This window comes from Phacochoerus africanus, chromosome 11, assembly GCF_016906955.1.
Source record: "Phacochoerus africanus isolate WHEZ1 chromosome 11, ROS_Pafr_v1, whole genome shotgun sequence".
Classification (NCBI taxonomy): Eukaryota; Metazoa; Chordata; class Mammalia; order Artiodactyla; family Suidae; genus Phacochoerus; species Phacochoerus africanus.
The window spans coordinates 47,978,773-47,999,556 of record NC_062554.1 but is presented as its reverse complement, the minus strand read 5'-3'; the positions used below and the strand labels follow the sequence as shown (position 1 = coordinate 47,999,556).

Below are 20,784 nucleotides of genomic sequence, written 5' to 3'. Positions count from 1 at the left end.
CTAGTGGGGCTGCCGGCGGTCACGTGGGCGCCGCGGTTGGACACGCCCTCTTCGGCCCTGGGAGTGAAGGGAGTGGAGGCGGAACCTGAAGTAGGTGCTAAGGCCGCAGAGGCTGGGAATTTAGGTCGTTTTTGTTTGCTTTTTCAATGGAGCTGACGAATGTAGCTCAGGATCTTGTATGAAGTAGTTTTACGACATTTACACTCTACCTGACCGGAAGCAGGTAACATTTCCTCCTTGTCAGAGGCTTTTTTTTTACTAAAAAGAAGGAGTCGCCAAGTACTTGTCAGACAACTTGGTATTACGTGTTTCTGAACACGCAGCCTGCTCTTTCCTAGGGCATTGAATGGCTGGAGTTTGGCGGAACCAGTTTACTTGTGTTGAAGTACCAGAAACCTTTCCATAGTACAGGTGAAGAAAATCTAGGTAGACCAAATGGGAATATTTGTAGATTACTAGAGTTTGTTATTGTGCCGAATAGTGTAATTTTTAAAAATTATACTTGATTCACAATGTTCTATCAATTTCTGCTGTACAGCAAAGTGACCCAGTTATGCATATATATATATATATATATATATTCTTATAATACCTTCCATCATGTTCCAGCACAAATGATTGGATATAGTTACCTATGCTATGCAGCAGGACCTCATTGCTTATCCACTCCAAATGCAATAGTTTGCATTTATTAAGCCCAAACGCCCAGTCCATCCCACGCCCTCCCTCTCCCCCTTGGCATCCACAGGTCTGTTCTCTATGTCCATGAGTTTGTTTCTGTTCTGTAGATAGGTTCAGTTGTGCCATATTTTACTTTTTTATTTTTTTTAAGGGTTGCACCTGCAGCATATGGAAATTCCCAGGCTAGGGGATGAATTGGAGCTACAGCTGCTGGCCTTTGCCACAGCCACAGCAACGTAGGATCTGAGCAGTGTCAGCAACGTACACCACAGCTCACAGCAAGGCTGGATCCTTAACCCACGTAGATTGAGGCCAGGGATTGAACCCACATCCTCATGGATACTAATCAGGTTCATTTCTGCTGCGCCACAGTGGGAACACCTGTGCGGTATTTTAGATTCCAGATATAAGTGATATATGGGATTTGTCTTTCTCTTTCGGACTTATTTCATGTAGTATGAGAATCTCTAGTTCCATCCACATTGCTGCAAATGGCATTATTTTGTCCTTAAAAAAGGCTGAGTAGTATTCCATTGTATATATATATATATCATATCTTCTTAATCCATCCGTCAACAGACATTCCATGTCTTGTCAGTGAACATGGGGGTGCATGTATCTTTTTGACTGAAAGTTTTGTCCAGATATATGTCCAAGAGTGGGATTGCTGGATCATATGGTAGTTCTATATTTAGTTTTCTGAGGTTCCAGCATACTGTTTTCCCTAGTGGTTGTACAGTTTACATTCCCACCAACAGTGTAGGAGGGTTCCCTTTTCCCCACACCCTCTCCAGCATTTGCTATTTGTAGTGTAATTTTTATTTTTGTGCTTGTTAGCTTTTCTAAACATGAATTGCAGTGGTCATACTTGTAAATAGGCCTTCCTGGAAGCCTCACTGTAGTGGTTCTGAAAGTTCAACCAACTTTGGTGTTGGCTGGACACTTTAGTGTGTGCAGCCAACTGGGAGTTTCCTGGAAATACACATTCTTAGTAGTTACCCCAGCCCTGCTAGATCACAAACTCTGGGAGGACCCCAGGAAAATGCCAAACTCTGGCATGATTCTAATGTTTGATAAAGTTTGAGAACCACTGCACTATTGAATTTGACCATTAGAAGAAAATCTGACTGACTAGTCCTTTGATTTTGCTCCCTCCAGAGCAATGAATAGAAGAAAATACTGGAAAGTGGGAGATGTCTAACTTTAGGAAAGAACAGTTCTGTTTCCTTATAGGACCACCAGGAGTGCAGTGGTATAAGCAAAGAAATTATCAGACTGCAATCACGAAAACCTTTTATATGAGCATTGTTCTAAATACCTGTGGCTTGCCTCCTACCTTTTTTTTTTAAATCAATATATATAAATTTCAGGTGTATAACATAATGTCCTGATATTGGTATATATGTGAAATTACCTCGTACTTTCTAAATCATATTTCTTCCCCTTTATTTCCTTTGTTATTGTTCATATTTCTTCCTTCCTTGCTTCCTTTCTTTCTTCCTTCCTTCTTTTCTTTCTTTTGTCTTTTTAGGGCTGCACCCAGGGCATGGCATATGGAGATTTGCAGGCTAGGGGTCAAATTGGAGCTGAAGCTGCTGGCCTCCGCCATGGCCACAGCAACGTGGGATCTGAGCAGCGGCATCTGCGACCTACACCACAACTCATGGAAACACCAGATCCTTAGCCCACTGAGGGAGGCCAGGGATCAAACCTGTGTCCTCATGGATGCTAGTCAGATTTGTTTCCCTGAGCCACGATGGGAACACTGTCATCCTTTGAGTTTTTTGATGTTAAGATTTTTATGTTCATTTATGGGGAATATTACAATGTGGTTTAAAGGTATTTGCCTAGTCAGGGTTTCTAAATGTGTGGTTGCTGTAGGATAAAGTTTGCCTATGCGATTGGTTAGTAAACAAGTATATTTATCCCCTTTATTTGAATGAATTAATTTCAAATTAAAAAACAAAACCAGACTTCTCTTCAAATATTGGGAAACCTGACATTGAAACTAATAAGCACACCTCAAATGGGATATCGTAAATAGCTCAAATTTTATCATTGAATATGTATTAGTAGCCTTTTATTCTTCAGGCTTAAAAGTTCCCAAATGTGAAATTGTGCAGCCTGCTCTCTTGGCAACCAAAAGTAGTAATAAGTTAACCCCAGGAAAACAGTCTTTAAAATTTTAAATATGGGAGTTCCCCTTGTGGCTCAGTGGGTTAAGAACCCAACTTGTATTCATGAAGATGTGGGTTGGATCCCTGACCTCACTCAGTGGGTTAAGGGTCCAGTGTTGCAATGAGCTGCACTGTAGGTCCCAGACACAGCTTGGATCTCCTGTTGCTGTGGTGTAGGCCTGCAGCAGCAGCTTCAATTTGACCCCTAGCCTGGGAACTTCCATATGCCACATGTGTGGCCCTAAAAAGAAAAAAAATAAAAATTAAAAAAATTCTAAAAAAAATGTTTAAAATATGTTAATAGTACATCCTAGGATGCAACTTTCCCATCTGTTTTCTCTGTCCAGAAACAATGTTCAGGATAGTTTGTTTATTCATTATTTGAAAAGTTCTATACCAGCCAGCTGGTGCCAAGGAATTCAGAGATAAGCTACAATTCCTACCTATATTTCTGGTTGGGACATAAAAATATAAACAAACCATTCAAGCATTTATTCAATAAATTGTTATGGAATGCCTTGATAAGTGCCAGCCAGCTCTATCCACATGAGATCTGTTGGTGGTCGAGCGAAAAATTCTCTGTCCTCCTCATGCAACTAATATAATATACCAGTGAGGAGACAAAATAAATAATAAATAAATAAATGGAGGGATGCTAGTGTCAGGTAGTGATAACAGCTATGAAGACGACAAAACAAAAGAGTAAGGGGGCCAGAACTAAAAGGACTGTTCTTAGCATGATCAGAGTCAGCTTTTCTAGGTGGGGACATTTGCCCTGAGTGGAGTTAAGGGCCTCATTCACTTGGAAGATTCTCAACTGAGATGTGGACTCTGATTGTTGATGAACTGATGAGGCCACTGGCTCACAAACATCTATTTACATAAAGTTAATTTTTAGGGGGAAAGGAGTTTTCAAAAAGTTAGGTCTAAGTGTCTAAGTACATCATAGGGAGCGAAAATGTTCATTCCTCAACCTGGCCCCATGGACTAGATTTTTAACTTCCAATACATGTGTCGGGATGACCTCTGAAAATTAGATGAAAGCTATGGCCTCTGTTCTCAGAAACGTCAACCTGTGCGTACAGTAGAAGAGGCTCTTTCGAATCACTGTCCACTTAACTGACATTCTCAATTCCCTTTCTGAAATGCCAGCTGATCCCTGGACAATACTGAAGCCTCATAGCTAGTAGCCTTCTCTTTGGTTTACCCCTGCATATCTGTTTCCACCGCTTGAATGGAACGCTTACCGAAGGTAGTTGGGTTCATTCTGCATGTGTTTATTCCCTGTATTCCTTAGAGTTATGTAATTAAATTACATAAGCTGATAAAATTCGAGTCTGCAAAGAAAAAGAATTGTTGTTTCTATGAAAACCAAGACAAATGCTTTGGAAAGACCAGATAAGGATGTATGCAGATAAAATATACATTGAATTGGGTTTAGGCCAGGAGGTTATAAAAGACTGGAGAATTTTTTTTTTTTTTTTTTTTTTTAATCTGTACACTTGGGAGTTCCCGTCATGGCTCAGTGGTTAACGAATCCGACTAGGATCTATGAGGTTGAGGGTTTGATCCCTGGCCTTGCTCAGTGGGTTAAGGACCTGGCGTTGCCATGAGCTGTGGGGTAGGTTGCAGACGCGGCTCAGATCCTGCTTTGTTGTGGCTCTGGCGTAGGTCGGCGGCTACAGCTCTGATGAGACCCCCTGGCCAGGGAACCTCCATATGCCAGGGGAGCAGCCCTAGAAAAGAAAAAAAGACCAAAAAAAAAAAGGGACACTTTATTCATTTCCATCTCAATTTTGGAACTGTCTTCTTCACATTATCCAGGCATGTTTAAATTCTATGTAAAGTTTATTTACCTCCCCCTCTCGATAAAATATTTGTTGGTTTTCTGATCATACTACTGCTCTTTCTTTTACTCATAGGTAACCATTCCAGGGAGTTTATTGCTGAAACATTTAAAAATTACCTCTCATGTGGGGCATTAAGAGGTATAAACTATTATGTATAAAATAAGCTACAAGGATATACTATAAAACACAGGGAATATAGCCAGTATTTATAACTATAAATCAAGTACAACCTTTAAAAATTGTGAATCACAATGTTGTGCACCCTAACATGAAATATTGTACATCAACTCTACTTCAGTTAAAAAATAAATACAGTATATGCATAGAATCATAAATTATAAGTAACCCAGAAGTGTTGATGAGAAATTAATATTAAAATTAACTAAATTTAGACCTTAAAAAATTATCTCCCCAACAGGAATTGCTACCTAATTTTTTAGCATCAGATACACAAAACATATATCTTCCATGTATCTGAAATATCTTTTCATATTAGCAAGACATTTCTTTAATGTTTTTTTTCCTCCAACTTTTCTGTTTGCAGTGGAGCGTATACTTCAATTTTGTTTTTTTACTTAAATGTTTTTGCCTAAGTGAAACTAAAGTTAATAAGTAAACCTTATTAAATAGATCTTTTTCTCAGATGTTATCGTCTCAGGTTTTTTTTTTTTTTTTTTTTTGCCACACCAAGGCATGAGGCAATTCCTCCGCCAAGGATCGGACCCACACCACTGTTGCAGCTTGCACCACAAGTGCTGTAACATAGATCCTTAAGCCTTTGCATCTCAAGGGAACTTCCTTTTCTCAATTTTTTTTTTTTAAATCACCAAAAGCATTTCTTTCATGCCTGCTAGGCATAGACCTTTGTACGCAGTGCTCTGTGAAGTACTACTGCGGAGTATATTGAGAACACTGTGGCTTCTCATATTTCTCCACTATGATATCCCTTAGGCCCAAGAGGAAGCTGTGAAGGAAGAAGAACAGCAGCAACAACAATAACAGTAATATCAGTAAAGTAAGCATAGGTATAAAATTGTTTAATGAAAAGGATTGATAAAATGATTGATGGGTAATGAAGTCAAGTCTGTGAGGTTAAGTTTGCTTTTGGTTGTGTAGGCTTAGTTTTGATAGGATTTAATCATCCTAATGAACCATTAGGAAAATGAATCATTATTCCTATGAAATCTCGCTATGATGATGTTTTTCCTAGACCTTCTAGCATTGTGAGCTACATGTGGTTAAATTTAAATAAACTAAAAAATAAATAATTCTGTTTCTCAGTTGCACTAGGCAGACTCTGAGTGCTCAGTAGCACTTGTTTCTCGTGGCTGTCATATGGGATCCTGTAGAGAGCAAACATTTCCACCAGCAGAGGAAATTCTATTGGGCAGCACTGTTTATCTCCCATGTGTCTACTTAGCCTTTCTTGTGTGTGGGTGTGTGTGATACAGTTAAAATGACTACTTTAATGTTCTTGTCTAATTCTAACCCTGTGTCAATTCTTTTATTTTTTTATTTTTTTAAATTTTTTTCCCACTGTACAGCAAGGGAGTCAGGTTATCCTTACATGTATACATTACAATTACATTTTTCCCCCAGCCTTTCTTCTGTTGCAACATGAGTATCTAGACAAAGTTCTCAATGCTATTCAGCAGGATCTCCTTGTAAATCTATTCTAAGTTGTGTCTGATAAGCCCAAGCTCCCGATCCCTCCCACTCCCTCCCCCTCCCATCAGGCAGCCACAAGTCTCTTCTCCAAGTCCATGATTTTCTTTTCTAAGGAGATGTTCATTTGTGCTGGATATTAGAGTCCAGTTATAAGTGATATCCTATGGTATTTGTCTTTGTCTTTCTGGCTCATTTCACTTAGTATGAGATTCTCTAGCTCCATCCATGTTGCTGCAAATGGCATGATGTCATTCTTTTTTATGGCTGAGTAGTATTTCATTGTGTATATATACCACATCTTCCGAATCCAATCCTCTGTCGATGGACATTTGTTTCCATGTCCTGGCTATTGTGAATAGTGCTGCAATGAACATGCAGGTGCACGTGTCTCTTTTAAGTAGAGTTTTGTCCGGATAGATGCCCAAGAGTGGGATTGCGGGGTCATATGGAAGTTTTATGTATAGATTTCTAAGGTATCTCCAAACTGTTCTCCATAGTGGCTGTACCAGTTTCCATTCCCACCAACAGTGTAGGAGGGTTCCCTTTTCTCCACAGCCCCTCCAGCACTTGTTATTTGTGGATTTATTAATGATGGCCATTCTGACTGGTGTGAGGTGATATCTCATGGTAGTTTTGATTTGCATTTCTCTTATAACCAGCAATGTTGAGCATTTTTTCATGTGTTTGTTGGCCATCTGTATATCTTCTTTGGAGAAATGTCTATTCAGGTCTTTTGCCCATTTTTCCATTGATTGATTGGCTTTTTTGCTGTTGGGTTGTATAAGTTGTTTATATATTCTAGAGATTAAGCCCTTGTCGGTTGCATCATTTGAAACTATTTTCTCCCATTCTGTAAGTTGTCTTTTTGTTTTCTTTTGGGTTTCCTTTCCTAGTTTGATGAGGTCCCCTGGGTTTATTTTTGCTCTAATTTCTATTGCTTTGGGAGACTGACCTGAGAAAACATTTGTATGGTTGATATCAGAGAATGTTTTGCCTATGTTCTCTTCTAGGAGTTTGATGTTGTCTTGTCTTACATATAAGTCTTTAAGCCATTTTGAGTTTATTTTTGTTCATGAGGTATGAGGGTGTGTTCTAATTTCATTGATTTACGTGTGGCTGTCCAGTTTTCCTAGCACCACTTGCTGAAAAGATTGTCTTTTCCCCATTTAATATTCTTGCCTCCTTTGTTGAAGATTAATTCACCGTGGGTGTCTGTGTTTATTTCTGTGTTCTCTATTCTGTTCCATTGGTCTGTATGTCTGTTTTGGTACCAGTACAACACTGTCTTGATGATTGTGGCTTTGTAATATTGCCTGAAGTCTGGGAGAGTGATGCCTCCTGCTTGGTTTGTGTTCCTCAGGATTGCTTTGGCAATTCTGGGTCTTTTGTGGTTCCATATAAATGTTTGGATTGTTTGTTCTAGCTCTGTGAAAAATGTCATGGGTAATTTGATAGGGATTGCATTGAATCTGTAGATTGCTTTGGGTAGTATGGCCATTTTTACAATATTGATTTTCCCAATCCAGGAACATGGAATATCTTTCCATTTCTTTACATCTTCTTTGATTTCTTTGATTAAAGTTTTATAGTTCTCGGCATATAGGTCCTTTACCTCCTTGGTCAGGTGTATTCCGAGGTATTTGATTTTGTGAGGTGCAATAATTCTTTTATTTTTAAATTGAGGTATAGTTGAGTTATAGTATTATAGTAGTTTATATCACTACTGCTGGTGTAGTGGCAACAAGCAAGATCCCCAGTGTTATGTTAGCTTCAGGTGTACAACATGATGATTCAGTATTTTTATAGATTATATTCCAGTTAAACTTATCATGAAATATTGGCTGTATACCCTGTGCTGTACAATATATCCTTGTAGCCTCTTTATTTATTTATTTATTTATTTATTTTTTGTCTTTTGCCATTTGTTGGGCCACTCCCGCAGCATATGAAGGTTCCCAGGCTAGGGGTCTAATTGGAGCTGTTGACGCCAGCCTACGCCAGAGCCACAGCAACGCAGGATCCGAGCTGTGTCTGTAACCTACACCACAGCTCACGGCAACGCCGGATCCTTAACCCACTGAGCAAGGGCAGGGACCGAACCCACAACCTCATGGTTCCTAGTCGGATTCATTAACCACTGCGCCATGACGGGAACTCCAGCCTCTTTATTTTATATGTAGTAGTTTGTACTTCTTAATTTCATCTCTCGTGGGCCCCATGGTGTAATGGTTAGCACTCTGAGCTTTGAATCTTATATCTCTATCTTAACCATTCTTCCTTTCTTCTCCCCACTGATAATCATTAGTTTGTTCCTTATAACTGTGTTTGTTTCTTTTTTGTTATATCCAGTAGTTTGTTTTATTTTTTAGATTCCACGTATAAGTGAAACATACAGTATTTGTCTTTTTCTGACTTATTTCATTACGCATAATAGGTACATCCATGTTCTTGTATATGGCAAAATTTCATTCTTTTAATGGTTGAGTAGTATTCGTGTGTGTGTGTGTGTGTGTGTGTGTGTGTGTGTGGTGAACACTTAAAATGCTTCCATATCTTGACTGTTGTAAATAATGCCGCTGTGAACACTCGGATGCATATGGTTTTTTGGATTAGTGTTTTCATTTTCTTCAGATATATACCTAGCAGTGGAACTGCTGGATTGTATGGCAGTTCTATATTTAGTTTTTTGAGGAAACTCTATACTGTTTTGCAAGTGGCTGCACCAATTTACATTCCCTCTAATAGTGCACGAGGGTTCCCCTTTCTCCACATCCTTGCTAATATTTGTTATTTGTGATCTTTTTGACGTGCCATTCTGACAGATATGAGGTAATATCTCACTGTGTGCCGAGACCAGCAGGTGAGGGCTGAAGAATGCGTGCTGTGAAACTTAAGAAAAAGTTAACATAAAACAAGTCACAGAGACATTTATCTTAATTAAAGGTGGGAACCGGGGGACTCAAGGTTTCAGGGGCCAAGAGCCCCACCTCAAGAAACCACACTGCTTTTATTGTGCTCTGTAGGATTATGTCAAGTGAGGAGGGGGCTATAGGTGCAGGACATAGTTTTTTTGTTGTTGTTATTTTAAAAGTCACGTAGCTGGTAGCTGGTTAAGCTTTTACTCTGACCTTTAGGCATTTAACAATCATTAGCACTGAGGAAGCCCAGTGCCAGCTGTCGATGCATAGCACCTGGAGAATCACCATCAGTGCTTCCCTGCGTGCCTAGGTTTGCACCTCATTCTCCTTGCTGGTGCATATCTTGCTAACGACCTCTCATAAACCCGCTGGGGCCTTGCAGCTCCTTTTTCTCTTATTTTAACAGGACACATCATGCTGTGCAAACAGTGTGCCTATCTGCACAGGTCCAGCATGCCTAGACCAACGCATTATGTCCTCATTCAGCTGACCATATGAATAACATGCCTTTTGGTCCTTGTTCTTAAGCTTAAGCTATTTACTAGTACTGCAACTGTATTTCAAGCAGGAATATAGGGTAAAGTAAAGCAGGACAAGATGGAGTTTTCAGCATAGAAAATAGAAGCAGAGAGGCTAAGAAAAGATTGACGAAACATGTCTCCCAACAACTGTGGTTTTGATTTGCATTTCTCCGATGATTAGTGGTGTTAAGCATCTTTTCATATGCCTATTGGCCATCTGTATACCTTTTTGGAAAAACATCTATTCAGGTTTTCTGCCTATTTTTAATTTTTTTTCTTTTTTTTCCTTTTTTGGCCACCCTGCAGCACTTGGAGTTCCTGGGCCAGGGATCAGATTGGAGCTGCAGTTCTGTAGTTGTGGCAATGCCGATCCTTAATCATTGTGCCTGGCTGGAATCAAACCTGCGCCCCAGTGCTCCAGAGATGCCACCAATCTCCCCTTGCACCACAGTGGGAACTCCTGGTTGGTTGTTTTTTGATATTGAGTTATATGAGCTGTATATACATTTTGGATATTAACCCCTAGTTAGTTGAATCATTTGCAAATATTTTCCCTTATTCAGTAGGTTGTCTTTCATTTCGTTGATGGTTTCCTTTGCTGTGCAAAAGCTTTCAAGTTTAATTAGGTCCCATTTGGGATTTTTTTTTTTTTTTTGCTTTTGTTTCCTTTGCCTTAAAAAAAATAATACTGCTACAGTTTATATCAAAGAGTGTTCTAATGATGTTTTCTTTTAGGAGTTTTATGGTTTCCAGCCTTACATTTAGGGCTTTAATCCATTTTGAGTTTATGTTTATATATGGTATTAGAGAATGCTCTCTATTTCATACTTTTACATACAGTGGTTCCAGTTTTCCCAGAACCACTTATTGAAGAGACTGTCTTTTCTCCATTGTATGTTCTTTCCTCCTTTGTCATGTATTAATTGACCATTGGCATATGGGTTTATTTCTCTATTCTGTTCCATTGATCTATATGTCTGTTTTTGTCCCAGTGCCATACTTTTGATTACTATAGCTTTGTAGTTTAGCCTGAAGTCAGAGAGCATGATACTTCCAGCTCTGTTCCTCTTTCTCAAGATTGTTGTGGCTATTCAGGGTCTTTTGTGTTTCCACACACATTTTTAAATTATTTGTTCTAGTTCTTTGAAAAATGTTTTGGTATTTTAATAGAGATTGCATTGAATCTGTAGATTGCCTTAAGAAGTGTGGTCATTTTAACAATATTGATTCTTTGAATCCATAAACATGGTATATCTCTCCATCAGTTTGTTTTATTCTCATTTTCTTTAATTGGTGTCTTATAGTGTTTGAGTACAGGTTTTTTTTTTTAACCTCTTTAGTTAGATTTATTCCTAGATTTTTTTCTTTCATGTGATTGTAAGTGGGATTGTTTCCTTAATTTCTCTTTCTGATAGTTCATCATTTAATATATGGGGATGCAAAAGATTTCTGTGTATTAATTTTGTTTTTTTTAAATTTCATATCCTGCAATTTTATTTAATTCATTGATGAACAGACTAGAGAAGTTTTTTAAGTCCCCCAAATCTAGTAGGGGTCTGTATTCAATCTGCTTTGCAAGAGTCTTTATTTGTCTCCACTTTTAACAAAATGAAACTGGAAATTCAATACAAAGGCACTAGAGGTAAAGTTTATACAAGAAAGACTACCCAGAATTCCAGTCAGAAGAACCATACTCAAAAGAAAGGCCTTAGTGACTGGAGAATAAATATTTAGGTTAAAAATAAAATTCTTAAGGTATACTTATTGAGGAGGATGTAAGTCAGGCTTTCTGTGACAGACACCCAAAATATTAGTGGTTTACTCCAGAGAAAAGTTTATTTTCCTTTCACATAAAAGTGTTAATTAGAATAATTGCCTGTGGTAACAAATACACCTCAAATTGTAACAACAGAGACACAATGGGTTTATTTCTCCCTCACAGAACAGGTCAAATGGATGCTTCTGGTCAGTGGGTAGCCCTCCTCCGCATGATTCAGGGAACCAGGCTTTTCCATCTTGTAACTCTATCATTAATTCACTTTCTGTGTATTAACTAGAGACATGGCTAAGAGGGTATAAAGCATGCAGAGCTACTTTTTTCAAAGACTTGGGCTGAACACTCCATGCATCACCTCTCACATTCTGTTGGCTACAACCCAGTCACATGACATATCTAACTATTAGAGGCTGAGAGATGTAGTCTTTATCCTGGTAGTCTGTTTGTTCAGCTATATCAGAACTTCTATGACTGTAATAAATATCTATTGCCTTGTAACAAATTATCCCCAAACCGTAGCGCTTAGAATGAGAAACATTTGCTTCAGTTTCTCTGGGTCAGGAATCTGGATGCAGCTTAGCAGGATCCATTGGCTCTGGGCCAAGGTAACCTGACAGACCAGGACTGGAGTCATCTCAAGGATGTATTTGGGGAGGATCCTTTCCAGCCTCACTCATTTGACTGTCAGCAGCCTCAGAAATGCCACTTCAAAGCTTACCCACATAGCTGTTGGCCATAATAAGGTCCTCTTTGGCCATTGTTGGAGAAATTGGTTTCTTACCATGGGAGAGATGAGTAATGCTCTTTGTTCCTTCTTCATGAAAGAAGCAATAGGCACTAGATAGAGTCACTTGCCACACAACTGCAAACCAAGATGTATTTGCTGTTTCAGTCCCTCCCAGGACTGGAATTTTAAACAAGTCAATCTGGAATTCCTGGTCAGCACTAGTGAGGCCATCTGCCCAAGATCCCCTGCCTTCCCCTAAGGGAAGGTTACCTTGCCTGAAATAACCCACTCTTTTTACATCCTTTTTCTGCCTATAAAAACCTTCCATTTTGTGCATTTCCTCTGAGTATCTCTCAGCTAGCCAGATGAGATGCTGCCCAAACCATGAATTGTTTAATAAGCCAATTAGGTCTTCAAATTTATCAGACTAAACCTTTTTTCCCTAACAAGACAGTAACTGAAGGAGCATATTCATAAAGACCCCTGTGAATTACCTAGAATAAAAGCAATCCTTCTTCAGAACTAGGTGATAGAAGGAGACTGTCTGAAAGGAAGACATTTCTTCCTTCACGAGGAAGATTCTTGTAGCTTCTAGCTGGTCTAAGAATTTTATTGATAGAAGACATATTGATGGGGGAAAATCAAATAAAAATGTAATAACATGTTGTCAAAAAAATATTCACGACCTAAAAGGTTAGGTTTTATTCGGTGGACACAACCGAGGACTTAAGACTGGGACACAGCATCTCAGATAATTCTAAGAGACTGCTCAGAGAAAATATAGGAAGAGTGAGAGCTGGGATATGTAGGAGTTTTGCAACAAAGGGCAGGTAGTAAGAACAAAAGGTTACTGTTAATAAAAGAAAATGAAATAGCTCAAGTTAAGGAATTTTAGTACAAGCACTTTAATACAGGAATTGATGCTTATAAAGTCATTGAAAGGGGAGGGGACGTGAGAGTCAAGGGAGAACTGGCACTGCCTTACGGAAACACAAGAAGCAGAGAATCATGGTAACACTTGCCACATCTCAGCTGCCTGTAGCACTGAATTGGGTTATATGCAGAAGTTCATCCAAAAGATGTTACAAACTTAGCATTTGCCTTTTGCCAATACATCTACCTTCTTGAGAGGAGAAACGATGGTTTATATTTCTCTTCCATCTTCCTAATTGCCTATAAATTGGTTAGGTCCCATTGGTTTATTTTTGCTTTTATTTCTGATGCTTTGGGAGACTGACCTGAGAAAACATTTGTATGGTTGATATCAGAGAATGTTTTGCCTATGTTCTCTTCTAGGAGTTTGATGTTGTCTTGTCTTACATATAAGTCTTTAAGCCATTTTGAGTTTATTTTTGTTCATGAGGTATGAGGGTGTGTTCTAATTTCATTGATTTACGTGTGGCTGTCCAGTTTTCCTAGCACCACTTGCTGAAAAGATTGTCTTTTCCCCATTTAATATTCTTGCCTCCTTTGTTGAAGATTAATTCACCGTGGGTGTCTGTGTTTATTTCTGTGTTCTCTATTCTGTTCCATTGGTCTGTATGTCTGTTTTGGTACCAGTACAACACTGTCTTGATGATTGTGGCTTTGTAATATTGCCTGAAGTCTGGGAGAGTGATGCCTCCTGCTTGGTTTGTGTTCCTCAGGATTGCTTTGGCAATTCTGGGTCTTTTGTGGTTCCATATAAATGTTTGGATTGTTTGTTCTAGCTCTGTGAAAAATGTCATGGGTAATTTGATAGGGATTGCATTGAATCTGTAGATTGCTTTGGGTAGTATGGCCATTTTTTTTTTTTTTTTGGTCTTTTTGCCATTTCTAGGGCTGCTTCTGCAGCATATGGAGATTCCCAGGCTAGGGGTTGAATTGGAGCTGTAGCCTCTGGCCTACACCAGAGCCACAGCAACGTGGGATCCGAGCCATGTCTGCAACCTATACCACAGCTCAAGGCAACGCTGGATCCTTAACCCACTGATCAAGGCCAGGGATAGAGCCCGCAACCTCATGGTTCCTAGTCAGATTCATTAACCACTGAGCCATGACAGGAACTCCAGTATGGCCATTTTTATAATATTAATTTTTCCAACCCAGGATCATGGAATATCTTTCCATTTCTTTGCATATTCTTTAATTTCCTTGATTAATGTTTTATAGTTCTCAGCATATAAGTCTTTCGCTTCCTTGGTCAGGTTTATTCCCAGGTATTTGATTTTTTGGGGTGCAACTTTACATTACATTAACAAAAGAAAAGTCAAAAACCACATGATCATCTCAATAGATGCAGAAAAAGCATTTGACAAAGTCCAACATCCATTCATGATAAAAACTCTTACCAAAGTGGGTACAGAGGGAACATAGCATAACATAATAAAAGCCATTTACAACAAACCCACAGCAAATATAATACTCAATGGAGAAAAGCTGAAAGCCTTTCCACTAAAATCTGGAACAAAACAAGGATGCCCAATCTCACTACTTTTTTTCAACATAGTATTGGAAGTCCTGGCCACAGCAGTCAGACAAACAAAAGAAATAAAATGTATCCAAACTGGAAAAGAAGAGGTAAAATTGTCACTGTATGCAGATGACATGATACTATATATAGAAAACCCTAAAGACTCAATCCAGAAACTACTGGAACTGATCAACAAAGTCAGCAAAGTAGCAGGATAAAAGATTAACATTCAGAAATCAGTCTCATTGCCTATAAATTGGAAGCTTATTGGCAAGCAATTCTTGGCCATGTAGTTATCCTTCCAGCCTCTTAAAGAGGAAAGGACAGAAAAGAGTGGGGATAGTCTGAGTTAACAGCAGACAATATGGCACCACTCAGCCATTGGGTTACTCAACATTCTTACAATCTCTTCTGCCCATATTTATCTTCCATACAAAAGTAGTAGCAAAACATCCTAGTTCTGCCTAATGTAATGAGCCATCAATTCTTCAAAGAAAAACATCTTCCTTCTCCCCCAAAAAGTGGAGACTCAGCATTCCATGAGTCACTAGCTATAGCTGGGTAATAATCATTCTTTTTCTAATGTAATCACAGTCATCCTTTCATATCATGTAACCTAAAATTAAAATTTGAATATCCGCCATTATGACTCATGTAGAAGAGTAGAAAAAGAGAAAAAATTATATTCTGGCTATGAGAGAAATAGTATTGTAGATTGTTACTGGTTTAGAACACAGCACATTTTGTATGAGGGTACCTCAGCCCTTCAAGATGTTGTCACTGAATCTGAACTGAGGTGAATCTATTCAGCTATAATTGAATCTTCAACAGGCCATTTTGCTGTTCTACACACTTGCTTTGTTGTAATGGGGTGCATGGTAAAATAAGTAAATCCTGTGAGTATGGATTTTACTGTAAAATGAATTCCTTTGTCAGAAACTGTTGCGTGAGATACCATAATGGTAAGTTGTCATCTCAAAGTTTGTACATGGTGTTGCTGGCAGAAGTGCTGTGGCCAGGGAAAGCATATATCTATCCAGTATAATATATAATCCAGTGAAAACAAATTGCTGCCCTTTCCATGCTGATTTCTAAGGAAATCAACCTGTTGCCCAGTGGGTGACTATTCCCACAAAGGAAGCGTGCCATATTAGGAACTCAACATTTATTTCTGTTAACAGTTGAGGATTTTTACACCAATTGTTCATCAATGATATTGATCTGAAATTTTCCTCTTTTGTAGTGCCTTTGTCTGGGTGTGGCATCTAGGTGCTGGCTTTGTTATGTTTCTGTCGATTTCTCTCTTTATGTTTGTTAATATTTGCTGTATGGATTTAGGTGCTCCTAGGTTGGGCGTATATATATTTACAATTGTTACATATTCTTGTCAGATTGAACCCTTTGTTATCATGTAACATCCTTCTTTGTCTTTTGTTACAGTCTTAGTTTGAAAGTCTATTTTTGTCTGATGTAAGTGTTGCTACCCTGGCTTTCTTTTTTTTGCATTTGCATGGATACCTTTTTCTATCTCCTCACTTGCAGTATGTGTGTGTTTCTACAGCTCCAGTGAGTTCTTATAGGCAGCATATATATAGGTGGAGTTTTTTTTGTTCGTTTTGCTTTTGTTTTTGTTTTTTGTCTTTTTAGGGCCGCACTCACAGCATATGGAGGTTCCCAGGCTAGTGGTCACATTGGAGCTGTAGCTGCTGGCCTACACCATAGCCACAGCAACTCGGGTTTCAAGCCATGTCTGTGACCTACACCACAGTTCATAGCAATGCTGGATCCTTAACTTACTGAGTGAAGCCAGGGATCGAACCTGTGTCCTCATGGATACTAGTCAGATTCGTTTCTGCTGAGCCGCAGTGGGAGCTCCTGGGTGTTGTTTTTGTATCCATTCAGTCTCTTTGTTTTTTGATTGGAGCATAAAGTCCATTTACATTTGAAGTAATTATTGATATGTATGTTGTACTTATTGCCATTTTGTTCATTGTTTTCTGGTTGTTTTGTAGTTCTTTATTCCTTTTTTCTTTTTTTTCTTTTCTCTTGTGATCTATGACTATCTTTAGTATTATGTTTGTATTATTTTTTGTATGTATCTATTATAAATTTTTGGTTTGTCATTACCATGAGGTTATATACAAGAATAATTTTTGATGATCTCTTAAATTCAAATGTATTGGAAAAAATTCATATTTACTCTCTCCCCAATGTTAAATTTTTTTACTTAATATTTTACATCTTTTTGTTTTGTGTATCTCAAGTACTTATTGTGGATATAGATGATTTTACTACTTTTGTCATTTAGCCTTTATTTTAACCCCTAAGCTTTAAAAGTGGCTACTCTATGACCTTCACTGTATGTTTGCCTTTACCAATGAGTTTTTTGTTTTGTTTTGTTTTTTTGTAATTTTCGTATTTCTAGTTGTGGTCTTGTCTTTTCCACTTAGAGAATTCACTTTAACATTTCTTGTAAAACCAGTGTAGTGATGCTGGACTTTTAGCTTTTTGCTTGCCTAATTAACTCTTTATCTTTCTTTCGTCTGAATGATAGCCTTGCAGGTAGTCTTGGTTGTAGGTTTTTCCTTTTATCAATTTAATTATACCATGCCACTCTCTTCTGATCTGAAGTTTCTACTGAACAGTCAATTGATAGTCTTGTGGGGGCTCCCTTGTATGTAACTAGTTGCTTTTCCCTTACTGGTTTTAAAATTCTTTTTTCTCTTTAAGTTTTATGATTTTAATTTCAGTGTGTCTTGGTGCATCCTTTCTGTATTGCTCTCGTTTGGAACTTTTTGTGATCCCCGAACCTAGATGTCTGTTTCCTTTCCCAGGATAGTGAAGGTTTTAGCTATTATCTCTTTAAATAAATTATCTACCCCTTTCTCTCTCTCTTCTGCTTCTTGGACCCCTATGATACGAATGTTAATTTGCTTGATGTTCTTATAGGTCTCTTGAACTATTCTCATTTAAAACAATTTTTCTTGACGTTGCTATATGCTGCAGCAGAGGTCACAGCTGTGACTTGGATCTGGTGTTGCTGTGGCTGTGCATAGGTCACAGCTGAAGCTCTGATTTGACCCCTGGCCTGAGAACTTCTATATGCCCCAGGTGTGGCCATTAAAATAAAATAAAACATTTTTTTTTTTCTGTTTAGCTTGGGTAATTTCAACTTTTCTATCTTCCAGTTTGCTGATTTATTCCTCTGTGTCATCTCATCTGTTGATTCCTTCTAGTGTAATTTTTCAGTCATTATATTCTTCACCTCTGTTTGGTTCTTGTTTATATTTTCTAAGCCTTTGTAAAACTCCTCACTGTGTACATCTATTCTTCTGAGTTTGTTAACATCTTTATAATCATTATCTTGAAGTCTTTATTGGGTAGATTGCTTATCTTCACTTTGCTTTGTTCCTCTGGGATTTTATCTTGTTCCTTTGTTGCAACATATTCCTATATTGCTTCATTTGACCTAATTCTTTATATTTATTTGTATATATGAGGTAGCTTGATTACATTTTCTGATCTTGGAGAAGTGGCTTTATGTAGGAGGTGTCCTATGGTCACTCCCATCTGGTCACTTGATCTATATGCTTTAGGGGTACCCCCTTTATGGGCTGCATGTGCCTATCTGTTATGATGGAGCCAACTACTGTGGACACACTAGTAGGTAGGGCTGGTCCCTTGCCCAGTTGGCTGCCCGGCCCTGCCTGGTTTGGGGCCTATCAGCCTCTGGTGGATAGGTCTTGAGGTAGCTGGTCGTGCAGCCTGGGGTAGGGGACCTGGTACTGGTGCTGCCTGGCTGGTGGGAAGGTAATCCCCTGGTGTTACGGCTAGAGGGGGGACTCCAGAATGGCACTTGCCAGTACCAGTGTCTTAGTAGTGAAATGACCTTCCCTACATGGCTACCGCCAGCATTGTGTCCCCCGGAGTCCCAGTTACCTCCTGTTTATCCAGGAAGCTCTCTAAGATCAGCAAGTGGGCTAGGCTTCTTTCAAATTACTTCCTCTGTACTGGGTCACAGAGCCTATAAATTTTTGCATGAGCCTTTTAAAAGTGGAATCTCTCTCTCTCTCTCTCTCTTTCAGCTCTCTAGCTCTTCTATATGCAGCCTTTCAAAGCCAGATGTTCTGGAGGCTGCTCTTCCCAATTAAGGACCCTCAGCTTGTCCTGGCTACTCACCTTCTACACATACAGTCCTTCCAGATGCTACCAGTCCCCAGATACACTGCCACCTGATGACGAGTTGAACAGTATTCTGAAGATCTCAGGTGTAGAGGGGGAAGTCTGCCTACCCCAAGCCCCTGAACAACCCTGGCCACTTCAGTAACCACCACTTGTCATCTGCTGACCCACTCATTCCTCTGCATCTGGTCCAGACTTTCTGCCTTCTTTTAAATGAATTGGATATTTTTTTGGAATTCATTTTACCTCCTCTAGCTATTCCTATTTGAGGAACTTTTAGTGGTGTTTTAAAGATTACAGTATAAATCTTTAACTTATCATAGTTTATTTTCAAATAGTATTATACAACTTTGTGGGCAATATAAGAATCTTACAACAATATGGTTCTATTTATCCCCTCTTCCTTTGTGCCCTGTCAAGTATTTTACTTCTATATATGCTATAAACACCACAAAACATTTTTACTGTTTTTGCTTTAAATAGCCCATAGACTTTTCAAGAAATTTAGGTGTATTTGTCTATCTCTTAAACACCATGAAATTGGTCTTTTTTAAAAAATGTATCCACATACTTTTCTTGCATTCTTCATTCTTTCCTTCAGCTGTAAATTTCCATCTGGCATCATTCGCCTTCAGACTGAATAACTTTTCCGGCATTTGTTTCCTTCCTTCATTCTTTCTTTTTTCCTCCTTCCTTCCTTCCTTCCCTCCTTCCTTCCTCTTGCTCTCTCTCTTTATTAGAGTATAGTTGATCTACACTATTGTGTCTATTTCTGCTGTGCAGCATAGTGACCCAGTCGTACATATAAATACATTCTTTTTCTCATATTATCCTCCATCATGTTCTAGCCCAAGTCATTGGATATAGTTCCCTGTGCTATATACAGTAGGACCTCATTGCTTATCCATTCTAAATGTAATAGTTTGCATCTACCAAACCCAAACTCCCCATCCATCCCACTCCCTCCCTTGTATAGCATTTCTTGTAATGCAGCTTTTCTGGTGAGAAAGTCTCTTCACTTTTTTTGATTTGAAAATGTCCTTATTTTGCCTTTGCTTTTGCAGGGTAGATTTTGCTGTATATAGAATTCTAGGTTATCTTTTTTTTTCTTCAGGCACTTAAAATTTGTCTTTTCATTGTCTCCTGGCCCACCTGGTTTCTAATGAGAAGTCAGCAAGGATCTTATTGTTGTTTCCCTATATCCAATATATAATGGCTGCTTTAAAGATTTCATCTTTATCTTGGCTTTTACAGTTTGAATCTGTTGTGCCTAAGTGTACTGTGTTCGTGTGTATGTGTGTGTGTGTGTGTGCTTATCTTGCTCAGAGTCTGCTAAATGATATCTTTCAAAATTTTGGAAAATTTTCAGTCATTGTCTCTTCAACCATTTCTTCTATCCCATTCTCCTTCGTTTTCCTCTGGTCCTCTATTTTATATGTGTCTTATAGATCTAAGATCCTTTATTCTGTTTTCTGTCAATTTTATTTTTGTGTTTCAGTTTGTATAGTTTTTACTATCTTTAAGTTTGTAGATCTTTTTCTTTCTTTGTGTCCAGGAGCCTTCTAATCCTGTCAACTAAATTCTTCACTTATGATATCATGTTTTTCATTTCTAGCGCTTCCATGTGATCCATTTTTATCTTTTCTATCTCTCTGCTGACATTCTCCATATGTTTGTGCATATTCTCCAGCTTTTCCACTAGGTCCTTTAATACATTTTAAACTGCCTGTCTCATAATTCCAGTGTCTGATTCATCTCCCCAGTCTGCTTCTTTCTTCCCATGATCGTGGGTTCCATTCTCTCACTTCTTTGTGTGCCTCACAGTTTTTGT

General features: G+C 38.6%; 1 long non-coding RNA gene across 3 annotated transcripts in view; it reads left to right on the top strand.

Moving 5' to 3' along the window:
* The first annotated feature begins 38 nt into the window (after positions 1-38).
* The window catches only part of LOC125111848 (uncharacterized), an 83,653-nt gene continuing 62,907 nt past the window's right edge, over positions 39-20,784 (top strand). The window contains exon 1 of one of the 3 annotated variants that reach the window (XR_007130956.1): positions 39-223. This is a non-coding gene — a long non-coding RNA (uncharacterized LOC125111848). The remainder of the gene's footprint in view (positions 224-20,784) is intronic. The other 2 variants (XR_007130955.1, XR_007130957.1) reach the window with 2 other exon arrangements.